The sequence below is a fragment of the Eurosta solidaginis genome, chromosome 1 (genome assembly GCF_040869045.1).
Source record: "Eurosta solidaginis isolate ZX-2024a chromosome 1, ASM4086904v1, whole genome shotgun sequence".
Taxonomy (NCBI): domain Eukaryota; kingdom Metazoa; phylum Arthropoda; class Insecta; order Diptera; family Tephritidae; genus Eurosta; species Eurosta solidaginis.
In genome coordinates, this window is record NC_090319.1 from 187,910,643 (window position 1) to 187,935,767 (window position 25,125).

General features: G+C 36.2%; 2 protein-coding genes across 5 annotated transcripts in view; both read right to left on the reverse strand.

The window, feature by feature from the left end:
- LOC137236957 (protein anoxia up-regulated-like) overlaps positions 1 to 25,125 on the reverse strand; it is a 1,647,042-nt gene that overhangs the window by 1,063,894 nt on the left and 558,023 nt on the right. The window lies entirely within an intron of this gene.
- Positions 1 to 25,125, reverse strand: part of LOC137236955 (uncharacterized) — a 151,026-nt gene that overhangs the window by 24,987 nt on the left and 100,914 nt on the right. The window contains exon 1 of one of the 2 annotated variants that reach the window (XM_067760041.1): positions 20,109 to 20,269. The exons of the other annotated variant lie outside the window; for it this stretch is intronic. The gene's annotated coding sequence lies outside the window, so the exon portion shown is untranslated. Of the gene's footprint in view, positions 1 to 20,108; positions 20,270 to 25,125 lie in introns of those variants that run through there. 2 annotated transcript variants of the gene reach the window in all.

Consider the following 25,125-nt stretch of genomic DNA (forward strand, 5'->3'; position numbering starts at 1 on the left):
ACCATATGCTTAAGTATATAGCATATATTGTTGTCTGAAAAAATCATAGAGGTCGGTGGTATATATATTATATACTTCATATAAACTGTCATTTTTGCCCCTTTTTTACCGCTAGCAGCTTCAAAATTCATCAAATTTCATCAAATAGTTACGTTTACGTCATATATTTTTGAAATACGTGATTCGTAGTCATAGTTTTTATATGCAGACCACAAAAAACGTGAAGCTTTACATCCTCACACAGATTACCTACCTATTTTTATACTCAGTTGAGCAGAGCTCACAGAGTATATTAAGTTTGATTGGATAACGGTTGGTTGTACATATATAAAGGAATCGAGATAGATATAGACTTCCATATATCAAAATAATCAGGATCGAAAAAAAATTTGATTGAGCCATGTCCGTCCGTCCGTCCGTCCGTCCGTCCGTTAACACGATAACTTGAGTAAATTTTGAGGTATTTTGATGAAATTTGGTATGTATGTTCCTGAGAACTCATCTCAGATCGCTATTTAAAATGAACGATATCGGAATATAACCACGCCCACTTTTTCGATATCGAAAATTTCGAAAAACCGAAAAATTGCGATAATTCATTACAAAAGAGAGATAAAGCGACAAAACTTGGTAGATGAGTTGAAATTATGACGCAGAATAGAAAATTAGTAAAATTTTGGACAATGGGCGTGGCACCGCCCACTTTTAAAAGAAGGTAATTTAAAAATTTTGCAAGCTGTAATTTAGCAGTCGTTGAAGATATCATGATGAAATTTGGCAGGAACGTTACCCTTATTACTATATGTCTGCTTACTAAAAATTAGCAAAATCGGAGAACGACCACGCCCACTTTTTAAAAAAAAATTTTTTTTTAATTCAAATTTTAAAAGAAAAGTTAATATCTTTACAGTATATAAGTAAATTATGTCAACATTCAACTCCAGTAATGATATGGTGCAACAAAATACAAAAATAAAAGAAAATTTCAAAATGGGCGTGGCTCCGCCCTTTTTCATTTAATTTGTCTAGGATACTTTTAATGCCATAAGTCGAACAAAAATTTACCAATCCTTGTGAAATTTGGTAGATGCTTAGCTTCTAGGACGATAACTATTTTCTGTGAAAAAGGGCGAAATCGGTTGAAGCCACGCCCAGTTTTTATACACAGTCGACCGTCTGTCCTTCCGCCCGGCCGTTAACACGATAACTTGAGCAAAAATCGATATATCTTTACTAAACTCAGTTCACGTACTTATCTGAACTCACTTTGTATTGGTGTAAAAAATGGCCGATATCCGACTGTGACCACGCCCACTTTTTCGATATCGAAAATTACGAAAAATGAAAAAAATGCCATAATTATATACCAAATACGAAAAAAGGGAAGAAACATGGTAATTGTATTGGTCTATTGACGCAAAATATAACTTCAGAAATAAACTTGGTAAAATGGGTGTGACACCTACCATATTAAGTAGAAGAAAATGAAAAAGTTTTGCAGGGCGAAATCAAAAGCCCTTGGAATCTTGGAAGGAATACTGTTCGTGGTATTACATATATAAATAAATTAGCGGTACCCGACAGATGATGTTCTAGAGTCACCCCTGGTCCACGTTTATGGCGATATCTCGAAAAGGTGTCAACATATAGAACTAAGGCCCACTCCTTTTTAAAATACTCATTAACACCTTTCATTTGATACCCATATCGTACAAAAAAATTTTAGAGTCACCCCTGGCCCACCTTTATGGCGATATTTCGAGAAGGCGTCCACCTATAGTACTAAGGCCCACGCCCTTTTAAAATACTCATTAACACCTTTCATTTGATACCCATATAGTACAAACAAATTCTAGAGTCACCCCTGGTCCACCTTTATGGCGATATTTCGAAAAGGCGTCCACCTATAGAACTAAGGCCTACGCCCTTTTAAAATACTCATTAACACCTCTCATTTGATACCCATATCGTACAAACAAATTCTAGAGTCACCCCTGGTCCACCTTTATGGCGATATCTCGAAAAGGCGTCCACCTATAGAACTAAGGCCCGCTCCCTTTTAAAATTCTCATCGATATCTCGAAACGGCGTCCACCTATGGAACTAAGGATCACTCCCTCTTAAAATACTCATTAACGCCTTTCATTTGATTCATTTGATAGAGTCAACCCTGATCCACTTTTATGGCGATATCCCTAAATGGCGTTCACCTATAGAACTATGGCCCACTCCCTCATAAAATACTCTTTAATACTTTCCATACAAACACATTCCAGGGTTACCCTAGGTTCTTTTTACAACATGGTGATTTTCCCTTACTTTGTCTCCACAGCTCTCAACTGAGTATGTAATGTTCGGTTACACCCGAACTTAGCCTTCCTTACTTGTTTATTTTATATTTATCTTAAAAATTGTTTAGTTATGTTCAAATTTCACTAAATGCTTACGTGTATAGCATATATTGTTGTCTGAGAAAATCATAGAGATCGGTGGTATATATATAATATACCCCATATAAACTCAATTTTTGCCCCCTTTTTACGGCTAGAAGCTTCAAAATTCATCAAATTTCATCAAATAGTTACGTTTACGTCATATATTGTTGAAATACGTGATTCGCCATAGATTTTACACCCAGACCACAAAAAACCAGAAACTTTGCATCCTCACACAAAGTACCTACCTGTTTTTTATTTTATATTTATCTTAAAAATCGTTAAGGTATGCAGATCTGTTCACTATATATTTCTTATCTTATACATCCGATTATTCGGAGATTACGAACGGGATAAGATTATTGTTCAGCCCCATTCATGAAAGGTATGAAGTCTTCGGCACAGCCGAAGACAGTCCCGTTCTTACTTGTTATTTTTGTCTATACTTTTTACTTTATAGCTTCCTTTGTACTTATTATCTAGCTTATGGCTAGCTCCTTCTCTTACTAATACTAAATCTCCTAATTTTATTTCCTTACTGGTGCTACTTTTGTCGTAAGTGACTTTTTGTTTTTCCTTACTTCTTTCACTAATTTTCTAGCTCTCTGTTGTGCTATTTGAAGTGTATATTTAATTTCCTTATCTATTGCTTTATTACTAGTTTCTAAATTATTTTTATAATTCCTACCATTTCTATCCTACTATTATTTAGTAACTTATGCAAATTATTTTCCTATCGAAATTTTTCTATGTATATAAGTTTTATTATTTATCTACCTAGGGTTAGAGAATAAAAAATTTGCTATTAATATTTTCTAATCTATTGGGGCTAAAGTAGAATACTTTCCTAATATGTAAAAATATGACCTTGGTAATAAATGATCGTATTTATTTAATTTTTATTCAAGGAAAAAGAATTTTTTTTTCACTTGACCTTATTTTTTTTCATAATTAGGTAAATCTGTAATAAATTGTATATATAATAGAGGGGGTTGTTGATCGAAGAGCGGGGTAGTTTTATTAATGGATAAGTGGAAGGTACAGGGGGTGCAAAAAAAATGTTTCGTATCTTTAAATTTTTAATAATTTCCCTATTTTCCAGCAATAATTTTGATCTTATTTGTCATGTGATTTCTGAGGCGGCCACCAAGACAGAATCGTCATGACTTTTCTGAAGAATTTGTTTTATTTTTATACCGGGATTTGTCACTTTCACAACCTTTTGGGGTTTGTGCAATTGTCTGATCTTAGAGAATTTGGGTACCTACTTTTATTATTTTAAATTTCCCTACTCGAGTAAATATTCAATTATTTTTCACCAATTTTTCCCTCAGGACAACTGTGTTTTTCTTAAAAATTTCAAGTCCTTGATTGGCGGCATTTGTAAAACGTGTGTACAGCCTGATAAGTAATTGTCCTAAATCAATTTTATCATCTACAACCAGGTTGCTTGTATTTCTTACGCTACCATTTTAGGAGCGCGACATGTCTTATTGCTGGAAATTTATATAGCGCTTCACTTATATTTTTATAGGTTCTCTTTGTGACTTTTCTTCATTCTTTTCATTTTGTTGTTATGGGCTGGTTTTTAAAATTTTTCTTGTTCTTAGTTTTTGCCTATTTCCACTGTCCTAGAATTTTATATTGCTTCATGACTATTTTTGTAAGGAGCCATCAAAGGAATTATGCGAATTTTTGATTTGCTGTTCGCTTTAGGCAGGGTTGCCTTTACTGTCGATTGTGACATTTTTAGGTTTATTATTTGAGATTTATTTGAATTGTTTATCGCTCTTCCTTAGCTTTGGGTTTGGTTTAGGTAATGGGTTGCAAAAACTGGTGTCTCTTAGATACGAGTTGTGGCGGGTTTTACCTGCCTAAATTTGTATTTCATATAGTTATTGTGATGATCAATAGCATGAATACACAACCCATAACTGCTAACCAAACATCTGGGATGTTCGGAGTATTTTCTGTATTTACCTTAGTTGGTGGCCCATACTTGATTATCTTGTTATCTGTTCTTTCAGAGCTTTCTTTACCTACCTCGTAGCCAGCTATGTCTACCATGATGCCTTGGGCTATTTTTGTCCACCAAGACATCTTGAAAGTTCTCTAATTTTAATAAGAAGTTAGATATTTTGTTTTATGGCTTTTTATTTTGTGGATATTGTTGATTAAAAATATTTAAAAAAAAAATTTTAATATTCCAAAAAAAAATTTATTTAGTGTAGTTTATAATAACATTTAACATTTATTTATTAACATATATAGTCATCCTGACACAACAATTTTGAAAAAATTATTTAACAGTGCCAGTCACGTGTGATACAATAAGGTATTCTGATAATTAAAAATACTTAACATAAAAAGGGGAGAAGTAAGAAAATGAGAAATAGGGATACATTATAAAATGAAACACAAAAGGGAGAAAAAAAAGAGGTATAAATATTTTGAAAAAATGAAATATAATATGTAAAAGTTCACATTCAATAATATAGTAGGTATTAAAATAGAGTTGTAGTGGTTAACAATCATTGTAAAAAACTAAACACTTTATTTGTAAATGCAGTGTATTAGTAATAATCATTAAACTAACAGGAAGTGAGTTCCAAAGACGTACCGCGTAGATAAAAAATTGACGCTCAGATGTCAGAGTTGTGTGTCTAGTGTAAATAAGCAGTGCCGACCTTGACGATTGAAGAAACTGAAGCCTCTGGTATAAATAGTTTGGTTCCTGCGTATGAATAACCTTATGTATGAACAACACTATTCTGAATTTTAACACATTTTCAAAAGAAATATTTAACAACTTTACGGAATACGCAGACACATGGTCAAGTCGTTTTAGCCTAAATACGTATCTGGCAATGTTGTTATAAACAACATTAAGCTTAGTTTTACATACAGAGTCGCAATTAGCATAAATCTCACAGCCATACAGTAGCGTAGGTATTAAGTACGCTTTTGCAAGAAGAAGTCTAATGTGTAAAGGAGTGAAATACTGTGTTAGCCATAGTGTACGAAGCATTCCATACACTTTACCTACTCTACTAATGATATGATTATTCCATATCAGAGTTTGATTAAATACCAAACCAAGGTTTTTCGCTGAGTCAACATATTCAATAACTGCACCGTCTAGCATTACCTTGTCCAAGTTTCGTGTATCGAAGGCTTTTCTGCGAATGACAATACATTTAGATTTGGCAGGATTAATTGATAAACCATTTGCAGATGCCCATGCACTTACATTCGTCAATTCAGAGTTAATATCATTAATACACATGCCAACACGATCAAGAGGACAGCACACATATAGTTGAACATCATCAGCATAAATATGAACATTACAATATCTTAGCGCATTCGGAAAGTCATTAACATACAACACAAACAACAAAGGGCCCAGGATTGAACCTTGCGGAACACCCCTGAGTACAGGTACAAAATTAGACCTATTGCCACCAACATACACAGCCTGAGATCTCTACACGAGGTAGGACCTAATCAAAGCAGTGGCACGAGAAGAGAAATTAAAAAGATTTTGTGGCTTGCGACATAGAAGCTCACGATCAACTGAGTCAAACGCCTTGGAATGATCGAGTAGTGTTAGAAAAGCAAGATTATTACCATCAATTTCCAGCCTAATGCTTTCTATAACATCCAACAGAGCCGAAATGCTACTTCGCTTCGGTCTGAAACCGGACTGACGGTCTGTTAGAAGTCTGTTATCATGCACATATGACATTATTTGCTTATGAAGGATACGCTACACAACTTTAGACAAAAATGGTAGGATAGCAATGGGCCTGTACTCGTTATTTTTCTTATGTACAGGAATGATTTTAGCAACTTTCCAGCACCTGGGGAATACACAGGTCGTTAGTATGGAGTTAACTAGATGGGTCACATGTGACAGAATCTTTGGCAATATAATTTTGAGAAACTTCGCACTGGTTCCATCAAAGCCAGTAGCGTTTGACTTCACGGAGAGTATGGCTTGCACAGTATCACAGTCATCAACACACATAAATTCAAGAGTACTGGCACCAACATTTACACGTTCACAGTAGTTGTCAAGACTAACACGAGGGTTTGATACAGGCAAACTAGCAAAATTAATGTTAATTTCATTTAAGTCAGAGTGAACAGGTAGGCTTTCTTTGGGTTTTCCCACGCCAATCACCCTTATGGTATTCCAGGTTTGCCGCGAGTTCATGGCCTGGCTAAACTTTTCATCATAAAATAAACTTTTCGCTCTTTTAATTGCTTTGGCAGCAGTAATTCGAGCCGATTTAAATTGGTTATACGTATCTGCAGTACGGTACCTTTTCCACCGCGAGTATGCTTTATTACGCACATTGATTAAATGTTTAATGTTAGCATTAAACCAAGTCCTACTGCACCGATTGACTACCTTAGTTTTTATAGGGACATAATAGTTGGAAAGCCAGTTGATTTTGTCCTGCAGAAAGTTTGTTTTATCTTCAACAGATGTGAAACTCCGGATGAGACTCCACTCCACCAACTCCGGTGCAGCAGTAAGCGACTCATAATCAATTCGATTAAAATCACGATAAGTCACGCACACAGGTTTTTGGTTGACTGGAAATCGTAAATCATGAAAATTAAATCATGCTTTGAGAAACTTGAAGCAGACAATTGGTTATAGTGGAGGGTTTTTGGAGGTCACTGACAAAGAATAAATCAAGGAGAGTGCTATTAGTACGAGTGAAGTGAGTAGGAGAAGAGGTGTTTGTCGGATATAGTCCAAGAGATTCCATACTTAGTTTTAAACTGTTATCCTCAAGAAAATTGCTGTTGAAATCACCGGCAATTATGATATTACTGTAGTTGCCTAGTAGTGATTGAACGAATTCGGTGAAATCCATAAAATTCACCTGCCGATTGGGTCGGTATACACATCCAATAAGAAGCTTATCATGATTATAAACTATTTCAACAAATACATATTCAACAGGATCACCTTCACTAGAAACACAACTTAATTTACAGGACAAGCTTTCCTTTACATAAATCGCCACACCACCACCATGACCATAGCGATCAGCTCTGTAAAGTTTGTAACCATTTACTTTCACCAAACTGTTACTATGGCGTGAGGTAAACCACGTCTCAGAAACACAAAGAACGTCGATTGCCGAATCTTCAAAAAGGTATCTAAATTCGTCAATCTTTTTAAATAAACTTTGAGCATTTATATGAGTTATATTAAGCCCGCTTGCTTTCTTGCCAAGGACACGCAACATAGTATAAGTAGAGTCTTTGGAACTCATAACATTAGAAGAGGACATAGTCATTAAACGGACTTAAAAAAAGAAACATTAAATTTACACTGCTATACAACTCAAACAAAATGTAGTATATACTTAACGAATAAAATATGGGGGTAAAGTATGAACAAAAAGAAGAAATGACTACGGCTAGATAGAAAATATATAAAAAATATTTATTGATGAGATTTGTCAAGCTCCTGGTGATCATCGCAAGTGTTCGGCTCAACACGAAAGGAACAGTCCCTATCCGGATTATTGAAGATGGTTATGTATGTTTTGCAGGTTTTCAGAGTCTACACGAGGAATCCCGTGTACTCGGACTTCACAAGCAGCTGCGTGATTTTCGTACTTTGATAAACTTGATTTTAAAATGGATATTTCTGCTTCAATAGCCCCGATTTTTTCTGAAAAAGTCTCTAAGCGGGTCACTCTTTCCCTTAAATCGGATAAATCACGTTTTAAAATGTCAAAATTCTCATCAAATATGCGTTGAAAAACCTCCATAATTCTGTTTTCAGAGTCAGTAATTTGCTTCGCAACCAACTCAATAATCCTGCTTTCGGACTCCAAAATTTGTTTCGCAAACAACTCATTGTTTTTGACTAATCTTAAGTCAATAGTGCGTATTATGTTGGACGAGGCTTCACTTAAACGCGGGGTTTTCAGTTCTGCATCACTATTTATAGCCTCACCACGACGCTTTCCAGCAGCAGATGACATATTAACAAAAATGTTTGGATATTATTAAGCTGATTTAAAGCCTATACAAATGCAAAGAGGTGGCAACACCTTTTTTGATGAATTAAACGCTTCAGAAAGACGTGTACGGGTGTCGCTGCGGCTGTTATTCAGGACTCAAACCAGGAACAGTATGTGATGATGACAAATACATAGATGGCGCTAGTCGCGGACACTGATGAAAAACTGCTGGTTGTTGCTGTTATGTCAAGCCGGCTGATTTGCACACAAAAACAAATAGTATGAGCACCTTCTTTCTTGACTTACTTTGATTTTGATTTCAGCCAAAAACCTCTTGCCGGAACAGATCTTCTTCGCTGGAACTAATTTAAAGCACTTTTGTTTTAATAAGTTTACTTTAATTCAATTTAATTTAATAACACCATATATTTAATTTAAATATAGTATGAGGAGCAATAAAAATTTGCTTGTAACAATCACCAGAGTTGCCAAATTCTTTATTTGGAAATATTCTTATCTATTCGTATTAAACGGGCTTTTAATATATTTTTATACTCAGTTGAGCAGAGCTCACAGAGTATATTAACTTTGATTGGATAACGGTTGGTTGTACAGGTATAAAGGAATCGAGACAGATATAGACTTCCATATATCAAAATCATCAGTATCGAAAAAAAATTTGATTAAGCCATGTCCGTCCGTCCGTCTGTCCGTTAACACGATAACTTGAGTAAATTTTGAGATATCTTGACGAAATTTGGTATGTAGATTCCTGGGCGCTCATCTCAGATCGCTATTTAAAATGAACGATATCGGACTATAACCACGCCCACTTTTCGATATCGGAAATTTCGAAAAATCGAAAAATTGCGATATGTCATTACCAAAGAGGGATAAAGCGATGAAACTTGGTAGGTGCGTTGAACTTATGACGCAGAATAGAAAATAAGTAAAATTTTGGACAATGGCCGTGGCACCGGCAACTTTTAGAAGAAGGTAATTTAGAAGTTTTGCAAACTGTAATTTGGCAGTCGTTGAAGATATCATGATGAAATTTGGCAGGAACGTTACTCCTATTACTATATATATGCTTAACAAAAATTAGCAAAATCGGAGAACGACCACGCCCACTTTAAAAAAAAATTGTTTTTAAAGTGAAATTTTTACAAAAAATTTAATATCTTTACAGTATATAAGTAAATTATGTCAACATTCAACTCCAGTAATGATATGGTGCAACAAAATACAAAAATAAAAGAAAATTTCAAAATGGGCGTGGCTCCGCCCTTTTTCATTTGATTTGTCTAGGATACATCTAATGCCATAAGTCGAACAAAAATTTACGAATACTTGTGAAATTTTGTAGCGGCTTAGATTCTAGGACGATAACTGTTTTCTGTGAATAAGGGCGAAATCGGTTGAAGCCACGCGCAGTTTTTATACACAGTCGACCGTTTGTCCTTCCGCTCGGCCATTAACACGATAACTTGAGCAAAAATCGATATATCTTTACTAAACTCAGTTCACATAATTATCTGAGCTCACTTTCTATTGGCATAAAAAATGGCCGAAATCTGACTATGACCACGCCCACTTTTTCGATATCGAAAATTACGAAAAATGGAAAAAGTGCCATAATTCTATACCAAATACGAAAAAAGGGTTAAAATATGGTAATTGGATTGGTTTATTGACGCAAAATATAACTTTAGAAAAAAACTTTGTAAAATAGGTGTGACACCTACCATATTAAGTAAAAGAAAATGAAAAAGTTCTGCAGGGCGAAATCAAAAGCCCTTGGAATCATGGCAGGAATACTGTTCGTGGTATTACATATATAAATAAATTAGCGGTATCCGACAGATGATGTTCTGGGTCACCCTGTTCCACATTTTGGTCGATATCTCGAAAACGCCTTCACATATACAACTACCACCAGTCCCTTTTAAAATTCTTATTAATACCTTTAATTTGACACCCATATTGTACAAACACATTATAGAGCCACCCCTGGTCCACCTTTATGGCGATATATTGAAAAGGCGTCCACCTATAGAACTAAGGCCCACTCCCTTTTAAAATACTCATTATCACCTTTCGTTTGATACCCATAATGTACAAACGCATTCTAGAGTCAACCCTGGTCCAAGTTTATAACGATATCCCGAAAAGGCATCCACCTATAGAATTAAGGCCCACTCCCTTTTAAAATACTCGTTAACACCTTTCATTTGATACCCATATCGTAAAAAATTCTAAAGTCACCCCTGGTCCACCTTTATAACGATATTCCGAAAAGGCGTTCACCTATAGAACTAAGGCCCACTCCCTTTTAAAATACTCATTAACACCTTTCATTTGATACCCATATCGTACAAACAAATTCTAGAGTCACCCCTGGTCCACCTTTATGGCAATATCTCGAAAAGGCGTCAACCCATAGAACTAAGGCCCACTCCCTTTTAAAATACTCATTAACACCTTTTATTTGGTACCCATATCGTACAAACTAATTCTAGAGTCACCCCTGGTCCACCTTTATAACGATATCCCGAAAAGGCGTTCACCTATAGAACTAAGGCCCACTCCCTTTTAAAATACTCATTAACACCTTTTATTTGGTACCCATATCGTACAAACTAATTCTAGAGTCACCCCTGGTCCACCTTTATAACGATATCCCGAAAAGGCGTTCACCTATAGAACTAAGGCCCACTCCCTTTTAAAATACTCATTAACATCTTTCGTTTGATACCCATAATGTACAAACGCATTCTAGAGTCAACCCTGGTCCACCTTTATAACGATATCCCGAAAAGGCATCCACCTATAGAATTAAGGCCCACTCCCTTTTAAAATACTCGTTAACACCTTTCATTTGATACCCATATCGTAAAAAATTCTAAAGTCACCCCTGGTCCACCTTTATAACGATATCCCGAAAAGGCGTTCACCTATAGAACTAAGGCCCACTCCCTTTTAAAATACTCATTAACACCTTTTATTTGGTACCCATATCGTACAAACTAATTCTAGAGTCACCCCTGGTCCACCTTTATAACGATATCCCGAAAAGGCGTTCACCTATAGAACTAAGGCCCACTCCCTTTTAAACTACTCATTAACATCTTTCGTTTGATACCCATATTGTACAAACGCATTCTAGAGTCATCCCCGGTCCACCTTTATGGCGATATCTCGAAAAGGCTTCCACCCATAGAACTAAGGCCCACTCCCTTTTAAAATACTCATTAACATCTTTCGTTTGATACCCATATTGTACAAACGCATTCTAGAGTCATCCCTGGTCCACCTTTATGGCGATATCTCGAAAAGGCGTCCACCCATAGAACTAAGGCGCACCCACTTTTAAAATACTCATTAACACCTTTCGTTTGATACCCATATCGTACAAATTAATTCTAGAGTCACCCCTGGTCCACCTTTATAACGATATCCCGAAAATGCGTCCACCTATAGAACTAAGCCCCACTCCCTTTTAAAATACTCATTAACACCTTTCATTTGATACCCATATCGTACAAACAAATTCTAGAATCAGCCCTGGTCCACCTTTATGGCGATATCTCGAAAAGGTGTCCACCTATAAAACTATGACCCGCTCCCTCTTAAAATACTCTTTAATACCTTTCATTTGATACGCATGTCATACAAACACATTCCAGGGTTACCCGAGGTTCATTTTCCTACATGGTGATTTTCCCTTTTTTTGTCTCCATAGCTCTCAACTGAGTATGTAATGTTCGGTTACACCCGAACTTAGCCTTCCTTACTTGTTTTTTTTTTTTTTTGTTTTTGATGCCACTTAACATTTGGAATTTTCGGGGAACACTCTCCTAATCATACGCATAGTTTCCTTTTCCCTGGTAGTGGGGTTTATAATATCCTCAATTGTGGGTTCCCTTTCCATACCTATTATCTTCCACAATTTCTTTAATCCTACTAACTCTTTTTGTAAGTCCCTAGTGTGTCGGGTATTTTCGTCCCACCAATAGAGAGGAAGATCTGAGGAGTTTCTTTGCATTTTAGTAGTTATGGTTAATTTTTAGAGCTTATTAAAATGTTCTATGGGCTTTCTTTAGAGGATAGGTGAACTGTCTGAAGTTGATTGACTATTTAGATTAATTTTAGATTTTTAGCATTTTAGCCTTTTTTTCGAATAAGAAATTTTTAATTTTCCTCCTACTTCTTTTTTCCATAAACATTTTACTTCAAATTTTAACAAATTAGATCAATTTTTTTTTTTCAAGTTCAAAAGAAATTGTTCGTACATACTTTTGTTTTAGTTTAAATTTTACATTATTTATTTTTTTTTTTACAAGTCCTATTTTAAAAAAAAAAATTCCTAAGCAAAAACTCTCGTTTTTGCTAATGGTTTAGCGTCCGTAAAGGCCGCCCAATTTGTTTCTAAAATTTTTATATACTTATATTAATTGCCTCGAATGTTATGCCTCCGATCTCGCCATGAAATATTTCTGGTTTCGTTTTGTTGTTAACTTGTGCCAATTGAAAGGTGTCCTTCGATCCCGTTGTGTTACCACCAAATATTTTTCAACTTAGTTTGCCAAATCCTTGCCGAAAAACGGCTTTTCTTGATAATATCTTAATCCATATAGTAGTACCTTTTGTTTACATCCAAGAGTTTAATTGTACTGCAATATTAGATTTTTGAGTGCTGCCATAATGACATTAAAGGCTGCTTTGTTTAAATGTCCTTTTTTCTCCTTTTTCCTTTCTTTAAATAAAAACTTTTTACTTGTTTTACAAATGGTCAGAATCCTGGGCAGTCAGATCCTTTTTAGCAGTTGTGCCAATTTTTGATCTGAACTGGCAGGATTCTTCCTCCAGCAAGATCTAACTAATTTTGCTTAATAGCAAATTTTTCAGCTAACCAAAGATCAGGCTGGCAGGATCGCCATGAAATGTTTGAAGGCGAATCCTGCTTATTTTATATCCAGGATTTTCCTCCAGCAAGGTCTTCAGCAGTTTTACTAATTATTGACCAAGCTGGCAGGATCGCCATGAAATGTTTGATTTGGAATAAAAGATGTGAAAGGTTTGGTAGTCAAACATTAATTCTTTTTATTAAATAAATTCTTTCCGTTTCATAGTTATTTACTTAACCTATACATTCATAATTATCTTAATACTAATAAACTAAAAATATGTATATTGATAATGGGGTATGCATACATGTAGGTTTGTTGTTGTTGTTGTTGTTGTAGCGATAAGGTTGCTCCCCAAAGGCTTTGGGGAGTGTTATCGATGTGATGGTCCTTTGCCGGATACAAATCCGGTACGCTCCGGTACCATAGCACCATTAAGGTGCTAGCCCGACCATCTCGGGAACGATTTATATGGCCACATTAAACCTTCAGGCCATTCCCTCCCTCCCTACCCCCATGTTCCATGAGGAGCTTGGGGTCGCCAGAGCCTCGTCTGTTAGTGAAACAGGATTCGCCGCGGATAGGTGAGGTTGACAATTGGGTTTGGAGAAGCTATATATTGCGCTGGCAACCTAAAAGGTTGCGCTACACAGCCCTTTTAATCTGGTATTTTAGTCGCCTCTTACGACAGGCATACCTACCGCGGGTATATTCTGATCCCCTAACCCGCTGGGGTCATGTAGGTTTGTATACATGCTTTGTATACATGTAGATTTGTATGCCTGCTTGCATACATGTAGATTTGTATGCCTGCTTGCATACACGTAGATTTGTATGCGCTTGCCTACATGTAGATTTGCATGCCTGCTTGCAACGTCAGCAGATCAATGCGAGTAATTTGGTTAATGCTATTCATACATGTAGGTTTGTATGCATGCTTGCAAAGTCAGCAGATCATTGTGAGTATTTGGTTAATTCCCATTATTGGTTGTATGTAAATAATAAGCAGAATTTATTAGCTGTGAACGGACAAGGGTTTCATATTCGGCATTCCATTGATGTTAGCTAACCGCTGGGTTAGTTAAATAATTTATGCTGTATAATATTGTAATATGATTATTACTAAAATGTATTTGGCATAGAAGTTCATGATGCGTAATACCGCAAGTGTATTAGATAGGGTATGACGCATAATGCTACACGAAGTACAAAGATGGCTTTGAACTATTTTACCAGATGCTCAGATCAGGTTTTCGGATTCAACGCAGAATACAATGAGTTGAAGTTAAAAGAACATTTAATGGTTTCCCTAGATATTAGGGGGACTCATTTAACCTTATAAATACCTTATAAAGTGTGTAAACGTATAAATTTATCTAGTGCGTAAACGAACGAATTTTGTATGTAAAATCATTTACACATTTTGTATAAATTTATGCTCACATTTCATGGTGTAAACGCGGTAAACTCAAAGGAATGCAACCTTGCCTTCCTTTCCGTCAGAAATCTCCGACATCAGCAAGTCATTTACAAAAATGTCTTAGTAAAGATGTTTTAGTTTTGATTTTTCACTTAATCTTGGCATTTTTAAATTTGTATAACAATTAAACATTTTTTTGGCAATAATACAGCTTATCGCCAACTAAGTTTATCAAGAATATTACTAGGTGCGTTCATATAGGAGCGTGTATAAATGGATATAATTTTACATCTTATATTTTAAAAGCAGAACTATTCGACATTTGGTCTAAAACAAAGGAAGCTTACGAAAAATGTTTATACTTGCTGACTGTTCAGGACAAGTTAGAAGCTGTACAGGCCACACCATCTGCCACCTTTAACCCTAGATAGATAACGTTATTTTTTTACCCTAGAAAGAAAACGTACGTCTGAGAGACGTGTTTAAGTTCAAGGACCCTAAAGATATAAAAAAAATTACATTTTTTTTTAATCATTTATTTGATATATATTCACTTGTCTTAAATGTTTTTTAAAGAAAAGTATTGTTTTTTTAATATATTAAAAATTAAGATTGAATTGTCTTGGACTTGTCCTTACAAAAATCAGTCTTTTTCGAAGGACGTTATCTCACTAGGGTTAAGGATTATATGTTTAACACGCATTAGTGAATACATTCAGAAATCAGCCGTCATACTTGCCCAGGCACCTTCCCAGACCACTGCCCAAGTAGCCAACTCCTCGAATAGTTTACGCTTACCGCCATGTGACACAGACATTTTTGTGGGGACTATGTGTCGTGGCCATCCTTTCGGAATCGTTTTACCGCGATTTATATAAATAACGGGCGACACAGTGACGCTGAAAAACTGTTTCATCTTCTTAAAAAGACAAGTGGCGAAGCAAATGAAGTCGTCAGCAAAGCCCCACAAACCAATGAGTATGAGAATAAGCGGTTCTTTATTAATAGCCACTTGAAGGTGCTTTTCTCGCTTCCATTCATTTGGACTGAAAGCGCTTCAGCTTTGAAAGAGCTACAGCGGAACATTAATGGATGCTTGTCCGCGATGAAAATGCACGAAGTCGACATCGAAAATTGGGATCCTATCCTTATTTTCATATGTTCTAACCATCTCCCAGAAACCACAGTTTCGCACTGAGAACAATCCTTAGTAGACAAAACGACTTTACCGAAGTGGAGTCAAATGGATTCCTTCCTCACCATGCGATATAGGACTTTGGAATCGATACAACAACAAAAAATTTCTTCACAGTCACATAATCCAGCAAATCCAAAGAAGGTGGCACTCGCAACTAAAGTCACCTCATCAAGTTGTATATTATGTTCTAAGCAACAACATCCTATACGACTTTGTTAAAATGCATAATTGATGCCTCATTTGCCTGGGAGAAGGCCACTCATTAAAGGACTGTAAAAGTTCATACTCGTGTTCCAAGTGCAAAAGTAGACACCATACTCTTCTGCAAAGAGTACCTTCTAACAATCAACCTTCCAAAGACTCCACCGTAGCAACTTCTTCACAAGCATTCTACACAAATCTACAGTCCACACCATCCAATAGAAATTCACCTCCAGATGAAGAAACCTTGAAATAGCCAAGCTTATCCTCAGCTCTTCTCGGAACCGCAATGGTTCACATTTATCACTTGGGGTCAACATATGTCGTTCGGGCATTGGTTGACTCAGCTGCGGAAGCATCCTTCATTTCGGAGCGACTTCGTAAACTTCTAAAGCTTCCATGCTCTAAAGCAAACGCGGTTATTTCGGGACTAAATATATTTATATAATATTTAGATCAACGCTTTTTGACCTATGTTTAAGGCATGTTCCAGTCTGTAAGATGAAACCATATAAATTACCTTGGTTTACTAAGGGATCAAAAAAAATTGAAGAATTTGCGAACCAAATACTACAAAAAGTTTAGTCAGACCAAGAATCTGTTCTTTTACGAGAAGTATCAGCAGTATCTAAAGAAGTTTAACTGACTTATCTTGTTTTGTTGATTTTCCGACAGGGTGGATAAATGATGTACATTGGAACGATTTTCCTTCATCCCTTGTCAAATTTGGTTTTGAGACAAACCGGTTTCGGCGTTGTGCCATCATTGTAGGGTTCTTATATTCAATTGTTTATTGTTTATACTAAGTTATATTTATTCTACTTTAATATTTATTACTTAAAAATTTTGTTATTGTAAATGTAAAAAAATATTTAATTTTCAGTTTTGATTTTTGTGTTTTCCAAAAATGTTCTGGTTCGAGAATTATTCCATTTTTCATGTTGGAAATCATACGTTCTAGTTTGTGTAAAAAAATATATTAAATAAAACCAAAACCTATCTGCCTTAACTGGATAACTATAATTGGCGATCTCTGCCAATATATACAAGATTGACGAACAGTAAAACCGATACACCAAAATCGCACATAATCAAGCTAAATGAAGACAACATAGAAGTCGCGTAAATAACTAGGTGTCAAAATTAGATAACCTATCATCAGAATCAAATAAAAAAAAACAAGAAAAAATGTTCAGCTCTGTTTGCAGTTTCAAATAAATATTGTCTTACAACTTACGCCATCACCATCAGCATCACTTATTGCTAAGGGTTTTTTTATACTCAGTTGAGCAGAGCTCACAGAGTATATTTACTTTGATTGGATAACGGTTGGTTGTACAGGTATAAAGGAATCGAGATAGATATAGACTTCCATATATCAAAATCATCAGTATCGAAAAAAAATTTGATTAAGCCATGTCCGTCCGTCCGTCCGTCCGTCTGCCCGTTAACACGATAACTTGAGTAAATTTTGAGATATCTTGACGAAATTTGGTATGTAGATTCCTGGGCGCTCATCTCTGAAAAAAATGAACGATATCGGACTATAACCACGCCCACTTTTTCGATATCGAAAATTTCGTAAAATCGAAAAATTGCGATATGTCATTACCAAAGAGGGATAAAGCGATGAAACTTCGTAGGTGCGTTGAACTTATGACACAGAATAGAAAATAAGTAAAATTTTGGACAATGGGCGTGGCACCGGCAACTTTTAGAAGAAGGTAATTTAGAAGTTTTGCAAGCTGTAAGTTGGCAGTCGTTGAAGATATCATGATGAAATTTGGCAGGAACGTTACTCCTATTACTATATGTATGCTTAACAAAAATTAGCAAAATCGGAGAGCGACCACGCCCACTTTTAAAAATTTTTTTTTTTTTAGTGAAATTTTTACAAAAAATTTAATATCTTTACAGTATATAAGTAAATTATGTCAACATTCAACTCCAGTAATGATATGGTGCAACAAAATACAAAAATAAAAGAAAATTTCAAAATGGGCGTGGCTCCGCCCTTTTTCATTTGATTTGTCTAGGATACATTTTATGCCATAAGTCGAACAAAAATTTACGAATACTTGTGAAATTTGGTAGCGGCTTAGATTCTAGGACGATAACTGTTTTCTGTGAATAAGGGCGAAATCGGTTGAATCCACGCCCAGTTTTTATACACAGTCGACCGTCTGTCCTTCCGCTCGGCCATTAACACGATAACTTGAGCAAAAATCGATATATCTTTACTAAACTCAGTTCACATAATTCTCTGAACTCACTTTCTATTGGCATAAAAAATGGCCGAAATCTGACTATGACCAGGCCCACTTTTTCGATATCGAAAATTACGAAAAATGGAAAGAGTGCCATAATTATATACCAAATACGAAAAAAGGGTTGAAACATGGTAATTGGATTGGTTTATTGACGCAAAATATAACTTTAGAAAAAAACTTTGTAAAATAGGTGTGACACCTACCATATTAAGTAAAAGAAAATGAAAAAGTTCTGCAGGGCGAAATCAAAAGCCCTTGGAATCATGGAAGGATTACTGTTCGTGGTATTACATATATAAATAAATTAGCGGTACCCGACAGATGATGTTCTGGGTCACCCTGGTCCACATTTTGTTCGATATCTCGTAAACGCCTTCACATATACAACTACCACCACTCCCTTTTAAAATTCTTATTAATACCTTTAATTTGACACCCATATTGTACAAACACATTATAGAGCCACCCCTGTCCACCTTTATGGCGATATCTCGAAAAGGCGTCCACCTATAGAACTAAGGCCCACTCCCTTTTAAAATACTCATTAACATCTTTCGTTTGATACCCACATTGTACAAACGCATTCTAGAGTCATCCCTGGTTCACCTTTATGGCGATATCTCGAAAAGGCGTCCACCCATAGAACTAAGGCGCACCCACTTTTAAAATACTCATTAAAACCTTTCATTTGATACCCATATCGTACAAATTAATTCTAGACTCACCCCTGGCCCACCTTTATGGCAATATCTCGAAAAGGCGTCCACCCATAGAACTAAGGCCCACTCCCTTTTAAAATACTCATTAACACCTTTTATTTGGTACCCATATCGTACAAACTAATTCTAGAATCACCCCTGGTCCACCTTTATAACGATATCCCGAAAAGGCGTTTACCTATAGAACTAAGGCCCACTCCCTTTTAAAATACTCATTAACACCTTTCATTTGATACCCATATCGTACAAACAAATTCTAGAGTCACCCCTGGCAATATCTCGAAAAGGCGTCAACCCATAGAACTAAGGCCCACTCCCTTTTAAAACACTCATTAACACCTTTCGTTTGATACCCATATCGTACAAATAAATTCCAGAGTCACCCCTGGTCCACCGTTATAACGATATCCCGAAAATGCGTCCACCTATAGAACTAAGGCCCACTCCCTTTTAAAATACTTATTAACACCTTTCATTTGATACCCATATCGTACAAACAAATTCTAGAATCAGCCCTGGTCCACGTTTATGGCGATATCTCGAAAAGGTGTCCACCTATAAAACTATGGCCCACTCCCTCTTAATATACTCTTTAATACCTTTCATTTGATACGCATGCCATACAAACACATTCCAGGGTTACCCGAGGTTCATTTTCCTACATGGTGATTTTCCCTTATTTTGTCTCCATAGCTCTCAACTGACTATGTAATGTTCGGTTACACCCGAACTTAGCCTTCCTTACTTGTTTTTACATATTTTTTCAATCATGAAGCTAAGAAAAAATATATAAAAATCTTATTATTTTTACAAAAGATATTCTTCAAGATGTAAATAAATGTGACCGAAGATTCCCCCAACCATTTCTCCATCTTGGGCTTCCCAGAAAATACATAATGATTGGACAATACAAAGGTTGTGAGCTATTTGAACCCCAGGTAAGTGAAACTATCTTGACATACCTGGATACGGCTTCAACATCCCGTATCGTATCCGTATTTTAAGATGCAGACGATAATTCTGATGTTGGATGTTGTAGTCGCAGGTGTATATCGGTCAATTTTGTTTGCGAGTTAGCTGTGGTTCGAATAGCTCACTTTCGCATGCTTTCTTCCCCTGATGAAATACGATTATTATGTAGTATCCTATTTTGAATGAGATATGAAGAATAATTGCATTATAGTGGCATTCAAAAATGATTCAAAAATCTCAACCAAAACGATTGAAATATATTCACGAATATGATCAGAAAATGACTGTGAAAAGCAGTCAAATATTACTCTAAAACTATTAAAGCTCAATTTTACAATGATATCAAATATGAATAAAAAGCTTTTCGAAATAGGAATCATAAATGATTATTAAAAGATAATCACATTTATGGTACATTTTTCTCCCGACGATACGTTAATTTTCGAACAGAAGTTTCTTTTAAATTTGAACATTTTTAATCATCTCGGGGTATGATATTTAAACATTTTTTGATCAAAATTTTCAAAAAATGCTGGCTGAGTGTCTGCCAGTAAATACAACAACACTTATTTGAATGCTTCATACGAACTGTGACAACTTTTAAAGAATTACCAGTGTACAGAAGGATAAACGGAAAAATTTTGGGTGAAAATACAAATATATTTCTTGGGTAATATACAAATACTGGTGACGAAAAAGTGAGTGATTAATATTAATAAATTTGATTGCACTTGGACAATGTCCATAAACCAAATGCATTGGTATATATATTGATGGTTTTATAACTTATTTATATGTATACTAGGCCGGGTCGATTTAAAAATCGCTCATTGCTCTGTGAAAATCGTATTCTAGGGATCAAAATAATAAACTTTGCCGAAGGAACCATACCTCTAAAACGAATTCTGAGGTCCCCCCCTTTGGGTCGAACTTTTGGGTAGGGGCAATTTAAATTCTACCTGCTGTGTTTTGTTGTGGCTAAAAAAACAACACAAGCAATTTTACGATCTGCAATTGTATCACAGTGATACCTTCATTTTTTAAAACGGTTGAATAAAAAACCCACACAACTATGTTTACGACATGCAAATGCATCACAGTGATGCCTTGGTTTTAAAACTGGGTTGTAAAAACGCTAATTTCTAATAATTTTTTTTAATTTCTTTTCTATTTCTAAGTTAAATTCATTTTTTCATTTACATATGTTCTGACTAAATAAATTTCTAAAGAGAAAAATAAACTCCAAAAAGAAAAAACATAGGCATTTCAAAGTGGGATTTTTCAAAATTTTCCCCTACGACCCAAAGGGGGGGACATCAGAATTTGTTTTAGAGGTATGGTTCCTTCGGCAAAGTTTCTTATTTTGATCCCTAGAATATGATTTTCACAGAGTAATGGGCGATTTTTTTGCCTCCCCACAAATCGACCCGGCCTAATGTATACATATATGTCATAAAGACATTTTATTTCTTTTTAAAATATTGCATATACAGTGATGTGCAAATCAACATAACATAAGTTCTTTTTAACACGCTTTTATTAGCTTGGCCTGTATGTAACGGAAACTTTGAGCTTAATTTTCACCGGTTTCTAGAAGCCTGATTAATTTGAAACTTTGCATATGTATCAAGGACCGATGACAATGCATTAACGCGATGGTGTGGTGACATATGGTCAACGGCCATAAGGTCAATTGGCCATATTACCACCTTGAATGGCCATAAGCTTGATTGAAACTTTGCACACTTATCAAGGCTCGATGACAATGCATTAGTGTGATGGTATGGTGACATAAGGTCAACGGCCATAAGGTCAGTTGGCCTTATTACCACTTTGAATGGCCATAATAGATAGATAATTAATTGAGGATCGCACTGCGACCATTGGTCTATTGTGCCCTTGAATGGCAATAAGTTTGATTGAAACTTTGCACACGTATCAACGCTTGATGACAATGCATCAATATGATGGTGTGGTGACATAAGGTCAACATCCATAAGGTCAATTGGCCTTATTACCACTTTGAATGTCCATTAGTTTGATTGAAACTTTGCACACGTATCAAGGCTGGATGACAATGCGCTAATGTGATGGTCTGGTGACATAAGGTCAACGGCCATAAGGTCAATTGGCCTTATTACCACCTCGAATGGCCATTAGTTTGATTGAAACTTTGCACACGTATCAAGGCTCGATGACAGTGCAATAATGTGATGGTGGGGTGACATAAGGTTAACGGACATAATGTCAATTGAACTTATGACCACCCCAATTGGCCATAGATTTGAAACCTTGCACATAATGCGAAAAACGCATTCCTTTATTAATGATAGAAGTGGATGCATGGCACATCTACGAAAGAGCATACTGGAGCCGTTTTTAACACGCTTTTATTAGCTTGACCTGTATGTAATGGAATCTTTGAGCTTAACTTTCACCGGTTTCTAGAAGTCTGATTAATTTGAAACTTTGCATACGTATCAAGGACCGATGAAAATGAATTAATGCGATGGTGTGGTGACATAAGGTCAATTGGCCATATTACCACTTTGAATTGCCATAAGTTTGATTGAAACTTTGCACACGTATAAACGCTCGACGACAATGCATCAATGTGATGTTGTGGTGACATAAGGTCAACGGCCATAAGGTGAATTGGCCTTATTACCACTTCGAATGGCCATCAGTTTGATTGAAACTTTGCACACGTATCAAGGCTCGATGACAATGCAATAATGTGATGGTGGGGTGACATAAGGTTAACGGACATAATGTCAATTGAACTTATGACCACCCCAAATGGCCATAGATTTGAAACCTTGCACATAATGCGAAAAACGCATTCCTTTATTAATGATAGAAGCGGATGCATGGCACATCTACGAAAGAGCATACTGGAGCCCTTTTTTACACGCTTTTATTAGCTTAGCCTGTATCTATCTATGTATCTATGTATCCACTTTGAATGGCCATAAGTTTGATTGAAACTTTGCACACGTATCAAGGCTCGATGACAATGCAATAATGTTATGGTGGGTTGACATAAGGTTAACGGACATAAGGTCTATTGAACTCATGACCACCCCAAATGGCCATAGATTTGAAGCTTTGCACATAATGCAAAAAACGCATTCCTTTATTAATGATAGAAGTGGATGCATGGCACATCTACCAAAGAGCATACTGGATCCCTTATTTAGCACGCTTTTATTAGCTTGTTCTGTATGTAGCGGAATCTTTGAGCTTAATTTTCACCGGCTTCTAGAAGTCTGGTTAATTTGAAACTTTGCATACGTATCAAGGACCGATGACAATGCATTAATGTGATGGTGTGGTGACATAAGGTCAACGCTCATAAGGTCAATCGGCCTTATTACCACTTTGAATGGCCATAAGTTTGATTGAAACTTTGCACACATATAAAGGCTCGATGACAATACATGAATATGATGGTGTGTTGACATAAGGTCAACGGCCATAAGAATAAACTGAACACACCATTAAACAAACATACATAAATATGTACAACTGAGCCTGAGTTTACAAAGCTTCTCATTCGCAACGAAGAAGAACTTTAAAAAAACAAATCTACATGGCACACAAATTAATATAGAGACAAAATGTCTCAATTGTGTTGTTAGTATAGAAATGAGAAAAACTGAATTAAGCATGAAAACAACTACCAGCAGGATGGCCTAGTTTTTAAAGGCTACTGCAGTTTCACCATGTGATTCACGGTTCGAAGCCCGGTGAAACCTTTGACAACATTACAAAATTGCCTGATGATGATTACGTTGCCGGTTTTCGAAATGGTTCCATAGCAATATGCCAATAAATGTTTCATTCTTTTCAGTTTCTCTTAAAAAGCATAATAATTGAAATTCGATTATTACAAGTCCGTGTTAAGCTCATGAATTCTTAAATATAAGTATAAACTGAACACACCATTAAACAAACATACATAAATATGTCCACCGTAGATGCAATACAAACAGTCGTCAATATAGCTAGAGAAGCTATCTCTGGAGGCCAAAATAAAAGGAAGTTCTGTGCACTGATTATGTTGGACATCAAGAATGCTTTTAACACTGCGAACTGGATGCAGATAATGGCAGCGCTGCAAAGCTTCGGCACTCCAGCTTACTTACGCAGAATTATAGGTAGCTATCTTAAAGACAGAGTACTTCTTTTTGACACGGATCAAGGAGCTAAAGAGTACAAAATCACAGGAGGCGTCCCACAGGGATCTGTTCTCGGTCCAACGCTTTGGAATGTAATGTATGACGGGGTGCTAAAGATTGATCTACCAGAAAACACGCAAATTGTGGGATATGCTGATGATATTGCAGTGGTAGTAGTGGCCAAGAAACTGGACCTGCTTCAAGCATTATGTAATGACGCCGTAGCAAGAATAAAGGAATGGCTGACCAATACAGGACTGGAGTTGGCTAGCCAAAAGACGGAAGTGGTATTAGTAAGCTCCAAACGGTCGGCGAACGAGTTAGTCTTAACTGTCGGGGATCATCAAATCACCTCAAAGGATTCCTTAAAATACTTAGGAGTGCACATTGACTCTAAGTTAACTTTCAAAGAGCACTTCAGAGCGGTGGGGGAGAAAATTACCAAAGTTAATGGATCACTTATGCGAATAATGCCTAACATTGGTGGTCCGCGCGAAGCTATACGTCAGCTATTGTCCACAGTAACCAGCTCAATAATACTATACGCAGCACCAGTGTGGTATGGATCTAAACAGACCCATCAAAAATATATATTAGCAGCGTACCGACTTGCTTCTTTAAGAATAGCAAGTGCTTATCGGACGGTGTCCGACGACGCGATCCTGGCTCTAACCCGGAAAATCCCAGTGGACTTACTGGCAAGCGAAATGGCCGATCTGTATAACACTAATATCGAGCGACCATCTGAAGAAGACAAGAAAAGAGCAAGGACACAAACAATAGCTAAGTGGCAAGAACGGTGGGAGGCCTCGAGTAAAGGGCGTTG